The 10,033-nt window shown below is 37.9% G+C and overlaps 1 pseudogene; it reads right to left on the bottom strand.

Annotated features, from left to right (window-relative positions):
- Positions 1-7,097: 7,097 nt before the first annotated feature.
- Positions 7,098-7,196, bottom strand: LOC122126013 (annotated as a pseudogene).
- Between the last annotated feature and the right edge of the window lie 2,837 nt (positions 7,197-10,033).

Below are 10,033 nucleotides of genomic sequence, written 5' to 3'. Positions count from 1 at the left end.
TTGGTTTGTTAGGTTTAGGAGGGATTAGTTTCTTGAGTTCCCTGTATATACTGGATATTAACCCCTTGTCTGATATATTGCTGGTAAATATTTTTTCCCAATTAGTTATTTGTCTTTCTAGCTTGGTTACAATAGATTTAGCTGTGCAGAAGATTTATATTTTAAAGTTGGCCCATTTGTTGAGTCTCTCTCCAATTTGTTGTGATCCTGGGACTCTGTTCAGGAAGTTCCTTCCTGTGCCTATTGGTTCAAGTGTCTCTCCTACTCTGTCCTGCAGTAGTTTCAGAGATTCAGTTTTAATGTTAAGATCTTTAATCCATTTTGAGTTGATGTTAGTGCATGGTGATAGGCTGGGGTCCACTTTTATTTTTCTGCATGTGGCAGCCCAGTTTTCCCAGCAGTAGTGGTTGAAGAGGCTGTGTTTCTTCCATTGTATGTCTTGGGCTCCTTTGTTTAATATCAGCTGACTCTAGGCCTGTGGATTTATTTCTGGATCTTCTATTCTGTTCCATTGGTCTTCTTGTCTGTTTTTGTGCAAGTACCATGCTGTCTTTATTATTATAGCTCTGTAGTATAGTTTGAAGTGCGGCATGGATATCCCTCCCATTTTGCCTTTATTCCCTAGAATTGGTTTGGCTATTCTAGGTCTTTTGTTGTTCCATATGAATTTTTGGACTGTTTTCTGTATTTTAGTGATGTAAGTCATTAGGATTTTAATAGGGAATGCATTGAATTTGTATATTAATTTTGGCAGTATTGCCATCTTCACTATATTAACTTGGCCTATCCAAGAGCATGGGAGGTCTTTCCATTTCCTAGAGTCTTCTGCAATTTCTGTCTTTATCTTTTTATAGTTTTTATTAAATAGTTCTTTTACATCTTTGGTTAATTCCTAAATATTTTATTTTGGGGGAGGTTATTGTGAATGGGGTTACTCCCTTTATTTCCCTCTCTTCTTGTACATTGTCAGTGTACAGGAAGGCAACTGATTTTTTTTTATTTTTTTATTTTTTATTTCTTTTTAAATTTTATTTTATTTTATTTGAGAACATACTGTACAGAGGGGTTACAATTACATGGTCAGGATAATGCATACATTTCTTACCAAGCATTGCAGCCTCCTCCTTTGTTTACCCTTCACCTCCCTTCCCAGCCTCCCCCCTACCCCCACCCAATCATACCCCCTCTCCCCCCCCTCCGACATTGTAAAGCTGGTTTTGACATGACATTTTGTACTTCTCATTGTTGCAACAGGTCCACCTGAATCCTTAAACAACTTGTTTGTCCCCATCTCTTCCACATGTTATACTGACATCAAATATAGTGAAAGCAGGGGTTACACTGTGGGGGAGGGACATACAAAGCAACCAAGAAATAATCTTATAAATGCGTTAGAAACACATGCATGAAAGAAACAAAAACATTAAAATACATATTTGAGGGTTCGTTTTCCTAACATCACATTCTCTGACTTTTTCCGCTTGACTCATACCTATACTAGATATTGCAAATAAGGGAAACCATGGGACCTATGTTTCTTTGGGCCTGGCTTACTTCACTTAATATAATTTTGTGGGTTTATTTTGTATCCTGCTACTTTGCCGAAGTGATTTATGATTTCTAAGAGTTTGGGGATGGAGTTTTTGGGATCATGAAGGTATAGTATCATGTTGTCTGCAAAAAGGAATAGTTTAGCCTCTTCTTTCCCTATGCGGATCCCTTTCATGTATTTTTCTTGCCTTATTGACCTGGCTAAGGCTTCCAGGACTATATTGAAGTGCAGTGGAGACAGTAGGCATCCTTGCCTTGTTCCTGATTTTAGGAGAATTGGTTGTAGCTTTTCCCCATTAAGTGTATTATTGGCTATTGGTCTGTCATAACTGGTTTAATTGTTTTAAGAAATGTTCCTGCTATTTCTATTTTCTCCAGAGCCTTTAGCATGAATGAATGTTGAATTTTATCAAAGGTCTTTTCTGCATCTGTGGCAAAAATCATGTGATTCTTGACCTTGGCTCTGTTGATGAGTTGGATTACATTTATTGACTTACAGAATAAAATAGATCCCAATACGATAATACTAGGAGACCTCAACACACCACTCTCACCAAAGGACAGGCCTACCACCCAGAGGATTGGAAAAGAAGCTACCAAATTAAGTGAGGCCATACTTCAAGCGGAATTAACTGATATCTACCGAGTATTTCACCGTAACACAACACAGTACACATTCTTCTCAGCAGCTCATGGAACTTTCTCCAAAATAGACTATATCATAGTTCATGCAAGGAACTTAAGCAAACACAAAGGGACGACATAATCCCCTGTATCTTATCTGACCATAGTGGAATCAAGCTAGTTCTCAATAACAAAGCATACGGCAGAAATTTCTCTAATACATGCAAATTGAACAGCACACTTCTTAGCAATGCTTGGGTAATGGAAGAGATCAGAGAAGAAATAAAACATTTCCTACAACTCAATGAAAACGAAATAAATAAAACCTCGCAAAGACACTTGTGGGACACAGCAAAAGCTGTCCTGAGGGGTAAATTTATCGCCCTCATTGCCCACATCAAGAAAATGGAGACAGACCAAGTAAATAATCTCATGTTGCAATTAAAACAGCTAGAAAAACATGAAAAAATGGAACCTAAAGTTACTAGACGGAGCCAGATAACCAAATTAAGAGCAGAGATTAACCAATTAGAAAATCAGATAATTACAGCCAAAATTAACCAAACAAAAAGCTGGTTCTTTGAAAAAATAAACAAAATTGATGGACCGTTGGCAAGATTAATTAAAAAAAATAAGAGAGGAAACCCATTTTAACAAGATTAGGGATGCCACGGGAAAAATCATAACACGTACCCAAAATATCCAAACAATCCTAATGGGCTACTTTCAAAAGTTATACTCTCTAAAGGAAGAAAACCTGGCAGAAATGGATGCATTTTTAGAGAAATCTAAGTTGCCCAAACTGAGCAAAGAAGTGAACCAATTAAATAAGCCAATATCCTACAACGAGATACAGGAAGCAATCAGAGGTCTTCCAACAACAAAAAAAAGCTCAGGACCAGATGGATTCATAGCAGAATTCTGTAAGACCTTTAAAGAAGAACTAATACCCACACTCCTCAAGCTCTTCAGAGAAACAGAGAAGCCAATATCACACTCATCCCCAAACCATGCAAAGACCCAACCAAAAAGGAGAATTACAGGCCAATTTCCTTGATGAACTCAGGTGCAAAGATCCTTAACAAGATTCTAGCTAAAAGAATCCAGAAACACATAAAAAAAAATCATACACTATGACCAGTTAGGCTTCATCCCAGAGATGCAGGGATGGTTTGACACTGTAATGATTTTAATGACAAGTTTATTTTATCAGATATAAGGATTGCTACACCTGCTTTCTTATTAGGGGCATTTTATTGGTAGATCCTTTTCCAACCCTTCACTCTGAGTTTGTTTGCATGTTTGGCTTAGAGGTGGGTCTCCTGAAGGCAACAGATGGATGGGTCCTGTTTTAGGATCCAATCTGCAGTTCTTTTTCTTTTGATTTGTGAAATAAGTCCGTTAATCTTAAGAGATATAATAGAGAGATGCATTATGGTCACTGTTTTTCTTCTTTCTTTTCCTCTGTCCTTGCTCAGATAGACTTCTATTAATGCTTGTCTGGGTGCAGGTCCCTGTTCCTGGTTGCTTTTCTCAGGTTGTGTTCCACCTTTTAGTAGTCTTTGTAATGCTGGCTTAATGTTTATGTATTAATTTAGTTTTTTCTTTGCTATTAAAAATTTTCATTTCTCCATGGAATGTGAATGCTAGCTTTGCCGAGTATATCAGTCTGGGTTGGCAGTTATTGGCTCTCAGTGCTCATGTGGTACTTTCCCAGGCCTTTCTTGCATTCAGTGTTTGTGTGGAGAGATCTGTAGTGATTGTAATATTTTTCCTATAGTAGTATAGCTCCTTCTTCATTTTTGCTGCATGCAAGTTTGTTTCCTTATCATTCAGATCTATCATTTATACTATAATGTGTCTAGAAGTGTTTCTCCTGGGATCCTGCTTGTTAGGTGTTCTATATGCTTCTGTTATGTGGGTAAGATGTTCTTTTTAGAGATGGGGAAAATTTTCACCGATTATCTTGTGGAATAGGTGCTGCATTCCCTTGCTTTGATATTCCTCATCTTCATATATGAAGGTTAAATTTCTTGGCACTATCTGCTTGTCCTTGAATTTCCCTTTGGTATAATTTAAGTGATTTTTCAATATCTGTCATTTTTTGGTCCAGTTGATGTATTCTGTCTTCTGTATTCCATTTTGTTCACTCTGTTAACCGTGGTTTCCATTGTGGTTTGCATGGAGGAAAGGGACTCATTGTTGATTTCAATGGATTCAATGTTGGTTTTCAAAATACTAATCTCACCTCTTAAGGAGGTATGTACTGCCTCTATTTTGTCACTTATCTCACGGCTTAGTGAGGTGTGTGCTACCTCTATTTTTGCATGCATCTCCTGTTTGATGTCCTGCACCTCTTTTGGTATTTCGACCCAGTGTTCTTTCAAATTCTGGTCTATTTCTCACTTTATTCTTGAGTCATTGCCTCCAGCATGTCTTGGATATAGTGTTTGTCTTCCATTCCTGCTTTTCTCCCACTGGGGCTCTCCCCTGGATTGCTGCTGGCTTTTAGAGATAGCTTGCTATCCTAGGTGTTGATAAACCTTGTAATATTTCTCTGTGATTTTCTCATGGGGATTCAAGGATTATTGAAGACTAATCTGAAATTTTGTTTTGGTCAATAGGTGTCTGTCTTTGCTTGATTACTGTTTCTGTGCTGGTAGAGAGAGTCTGTACCTGATCTCAGTTCTGTTGGGGGCCGACCTCCAGCTGCTGGTCTGACCCACACAGGATTCTCAGCTCTCTGCTGCAGATCACTGGCAGTTCCCGCCTTTAGAAGGGTTGAGCAGCCTAGATTGCTCCTGTTTGTTCCTACAGGTGCTCTTGGCGAGTTCGGATGTGCTGGATGTACTCTCCCAGATGCTGGAGTCTGCTATGGTCTCCTGATGTTTTGTTTTGTTTTACTTTTTGGCTAGTTGTAGGCTTGAACTCTGGTCTTGGGTGCTGTCCCTCAGCTCTTAAGCTCAAGGCTGGCACCCTACCATTTGACCCATAGCACCACATCTGGCCCTTTCTGCTTATGTTTTGTTGAGGAATCAGATCCAGGGCCTCTTGCACATAAGACAAGCACTGTACTGCTGAGCAACTTACCAGCCTGAGCTCCTGACTATTATCAGGTGCTGGAGGCCTGTGTTGTTCAATTCCCAGCCTAGAATACATGGGTCGGGTTCTTGTGGGGTTTGGGCTTCTCTTGTCTTGAACCCCCTGCGTTTTTTGCTGTCACAGGCATGATTACCAGGGGTGCGTTTCCCCTGTTTTTCTCCCCTCTGCTGAAGCGTATACTCACCTTCTGATTTCAGTTGGGAGGAGTTAGTTATGTTGCTCAGGCACCAGATCCCCAGGCCTGGTCCCAGACCCCAGCCTGGGGCTCACCTGATGGACCTGTGCTGCTATGTATCCCACCTAGATTACGCAGCTTGGAGTACACAGTTCAAATTTCTTCCACCGTTGGGTGTCTTGACCCAGTGGCATTGTTCCAGGCTTGGGCATTTAAGCTTCCTTCCAGGGTCTCTCTTGTTCAAGCCTTGCCAGCTGAGTGTGATCCATGGGCTGGTGGAGCTCTTGAACAGTTTCTAGTTTTAGTGGGTCCTGTGGTGCAGGTTTTGGGGTAGGGGGTCTGGGGATTCCCACCAGCTCTGGTCTCCCTTGAGGAATACACTGTCCCCTGCGGGGTACTCACCCTGGAGCTAGTTGTTTCTGTGTGATGTAGGTTGCTGGTTGCCGTTGCAGTGAGAGTTCAATTGAGGTAGTTGTGGGCTAGGCTGAGAGGTGGTGGCTCCGTGTGTTTCTTTTCTGTCACTGCCTCCATTGATACTGTTTGGGTCCACTCCACGGGATGGGCCTCCGGCCTCCACCCGAGGGGTGGGGAAGGGGCCTCTGTGCAGGTGCTGATCTCTGGGGTTTGTCTCTGTTTGCGATCTCTTGATCAGCATCAGTTCCTTTCAGTTCTTCTGCTCTGGTGTTCTGTGGGCATCTCATGTATCTCTGAGGTTCCTGCCATGGGGCTGAGTGGCTTTGGTGGGATGGAGCCTCTCTGCTCAAATGGAGAATGAGGGGAAGGGGTGGGATCTTTGTGTAAGTTCCCTGCTCGAAAGTTTCTTCATTCGTCAAGATCCGCGTTCTGACACTGGTACCTCAAGGGGCTTTGGTGCGGGTGATCTGCACACAGCTCCCTGTGTCTCTGGGCCACCGGCAGCTCCCACCAGGCCAGGCTGGCCGTGGCTTGGCACGCTGCTTTGTGACCATTAGAAGTTGGGGGAGGGGTCTTCATGCTTCTCTGTTGTGAAATTCTTCTTTTTACTCCTATTTTTGTCTGGATGTTGATTTTTTTGTTGTCGGTATCTTGAGGAGATTAAACGTTGGAACTCGAACTCTCTTTTTGTTTGGGGAGAGCTGTGGCATTCCCCTACTTCCCCATCGCCATCTTGGACCCCCTCGAGTTTTTGCTTTTTTTATTCAGATATAATTTTAATTTATCTGTTGAAATGAGTACTAAAGAAACTAAAGTTATTTCTGGTGCTTATCTGAAAAATTATACTTTAAAATATTCTGTATTCTGTTTGTATAATGCCCATAATCTATTTTATTCTTTCCTAGATATAAGACTTTGAATATTACATTGTTTTATAACATATAGGTTCATTAATAAATGTGTCCTTTCAGATTGCATTCCATACCAAAACAGTTTAAGATTCCTTTTTTACTAGGTCTTTATAGTATATTTCTTTGGAATAAAATGACAATGTTGTCTAATTTTAAAAGTATTATAAAGATTATGCAATGTAAAGGCCTTTCTAAGGTGAAGATTTAATACACTGATGTCAAACTAACTTTTATTTATATGAATTACATGTATTGTTACACTTGTAATTTTGTAATCAACTTTTTAATAATTGTTTTTCATTTCTTGCATCTGAAGAATGAAAATTATGGAATAATTCACAGATTTTCATATCATCCTTTGCAATTGCCATGTTAATCTCTGTATTGGTGTAATTTTGATATATGTGCTGCTGAAGCATATAATGTCCTCTAAATTTAGGTAGTTAATGATGCAATATTTATACAGGATTATATCCTTGGGTGCCTATTTGTAACAAGGAAACATTATTGTTCCTAACAATGCTACTGATCTTCTTTCCCTAAAATTCTGTGTATAATGGAAAATAATTATATTGTTCAATTGATTGCTCACGTTTGCAATTTTTTTGTCAATGACTATTTTAAATCTTTTTCATTTTAGATTTAATCATACTTTGAAGCATTTTTAGCTAGGACCAAAGGGGATGGCTTTTTCAAGTACTTATTTATCCAACTGAGTTAGCTCTGTGTAGCTAACAGATTCAAAGTAAGCCTTGCTTAAGAGCTACTTCTAAACTTCTGCAGCTGAAATTTTCCCAAATGAAGTCTCATTGGCACAAATGTCTACTTGACACTTTACCATTCTTCCATGTAATATCAGACCAACCAGAATATCTTACCCTGATAGTGTAAATTGTCTTACTTGAACAAAACAAATCTTAGTTCCAAGGGATAATAGAAAGATGAATATTTCAGACAGAACTTTTCAGACTAGAAGGTTTTTATCAAAATATAATTTTTTATTATACCTACCATTTCAAAAGTAGCTAAAGCCAAGAAGGTGAAAAAATTGTTCATATGCATGATTACCTAATGTCCTGGCCTATCTACCTTCCAACCAGGCAGGAACTTAGACGAATGCTTTTCTATCACCAAATATTTTCATAGCTCCAGGAGAAGTCCATATGTTTCTCCTTGATATTAGGCCATAAATTGGTAATGTTTCTTCTTGCCTTCAGTCTGTAAATCTACAAAAGTTAAATGTTTAAGTCTAACTCTACCAAACACTGAGGTAGAGATAATGGAATAATACTTTAAAATAGAGTTGCTTTTGATACCCTAACCAAAACAGAACAATGCAAAGCATGTGCTATTATATTATCTTTTATATAGTTATATATTTTATATTTATATGTGCTGATTTTATATTTCACACAGTGAAACTTACTAGAATCAATTGATAATTTGAAAAGTAAATTGATATTTATTTATTCCAATAAATAGAATTGGAATATAAATAATTAGGTTTAGAATATATATTAGAATATAAAAAGTATCAATGCAATGTCTTCGATATAAACTTGTGATACCTTCTATGTGTTCATGGTCTTCTGAATTCACATTGTTAAAAATCAATGTTGTTTCCTCTAATCTATTAGAGATTTTACTCTGATGCTCTGTTTATTGTTTTAACTCACTGGTCCCAAACTGTTTTTCTCCATATTTCTGATGCATTCCTACAGATTATACTCCAATTGTGCTAATATGATATCTAAAAGACATTATTCTTCTATAGACCCATGGGTCCTAATATCTTATGGCTGAGTTACCTGCATCATTAGATAACAGGGGCAAGACTTCTCACCTAAGCCTACGCAACATGCCAGCAGAAAGTAACTGAAAATCCATCTCAATTTCTCATTTCTTATATTTCAGGGCTCCAATTCCTTGAGAAACAAGAATTAGCAGCAAGCAATTGTGTAATGCAAGGCAACTTAAAATGAAAGATGAAGTCACAAAATCGAGAGAAATTACTGTATTTCAAACTGAATTTACAGATGGCCAGCCCATATGAGTGAACAAGATCAGAAAATGTCACAAGATTATTTTTAATACCCCTCCCCTAATGACTAATGTAATATATCAGTCCAGCATAAGTGGGCCCAAAAAATAGTTCCTGTAAGGATGGATCCGTGATTGATCTACCATGGTCAGGAAAACTTGACTTAGAGGTCAAATATAATTCAGCAGAACATTAATTGAGAAGATCGGTAGTGCTTCAAAACACTGGTACTTTAGTACAACTTGGTTCTGTGGTATAAAAAGGTTGTCATTCTCAAACCAAACTACATTTAATCTCCTGAAAGTGTATTCCTTTTCAAATAAACTTTTTGAAATCACACTTGCCAAAATAACCTTTGATAAGTAGATGACACTTAGTGACATTACAAGTTTTTCAAGTGTAGGGAGCAAGATACAATAGAGTTGATTTATTTACCCAGCACTAATGTCAAACAGGTTCAAACATTCATTAAAATCTAGAAATAGTACCACGCACCATTTGTGTTGTTCAGTAGGTGCCTTCCAGAAATTTGTTAAATGGATTAGCCTCCCATATTTCAACCCCAAACGTTAGCTAATAAAGTAAATTTCATCACTTAATAAGGGGCATTTTAAAAAGTCATAAATACTTGCCTTATCATATACTGTTTTGTTTTCCCTCTGTCTAGCATAGTAATAAATATGTCTTTAAATCTTGAGTATGGGTACTCATCTGAGATGTGACAAAATCTATCTTCTATTTCTATCATATTCCTCTATAGTAGTAAATGTTGGTTTTCTTCTTTTTCCAAAACTTATAGGAGGTAGAAAGTCTTATTCCATGTAAAATAAAATAACCACACATCATTTTACAAAGCCCTTTATAAAAACTGTTAGTTAAGAATACATTCAAAGCCATTTTTAAACTTTCTTGTTGACTAAAGATTAATCTTCAAATGAATGAGAATATAATCATGTCTAGGTGTTTCAAGTCTCCCGTCTTGCAAATTGTTATTGCAGATGAATGAATTATGGAAATATAAGCTGACATCAGTTCAAGTATATCCAGGATTGAAACTCCATGGAATGTATATAAACCTTTCAAATATTAACAGACAGTTTAACAGAATGACTATCAGGAAGTTGAAACCAGACAGGCATAATAGTAAAGACATAGAATGAATGAAAAATGGAACAAGGGGCAAGTACAGCTAGAATACTCAATCTACACATTTGA

This window comes from Dipodomys spectabilis, unplaced genomic scaffold, assembly GCF_019054845.1.
Source record: "Dipodomys spectabilis isolate Male_0828 unplaced genomic scaffold, ASM1905484v1 ptg000270l, whole genome shotgun sequence".
Lineage (NCBI taxonomy): Eukaryota > Metazoa > Chordata > Mammalia > Rodentia > Heteromyidae > Dipodomys > Dipodomys spectabilis.
Note: the sequence above shows the minus strand (reverse complement) of the source record. Positions and strands in the feature narration are given on the sequence as shown.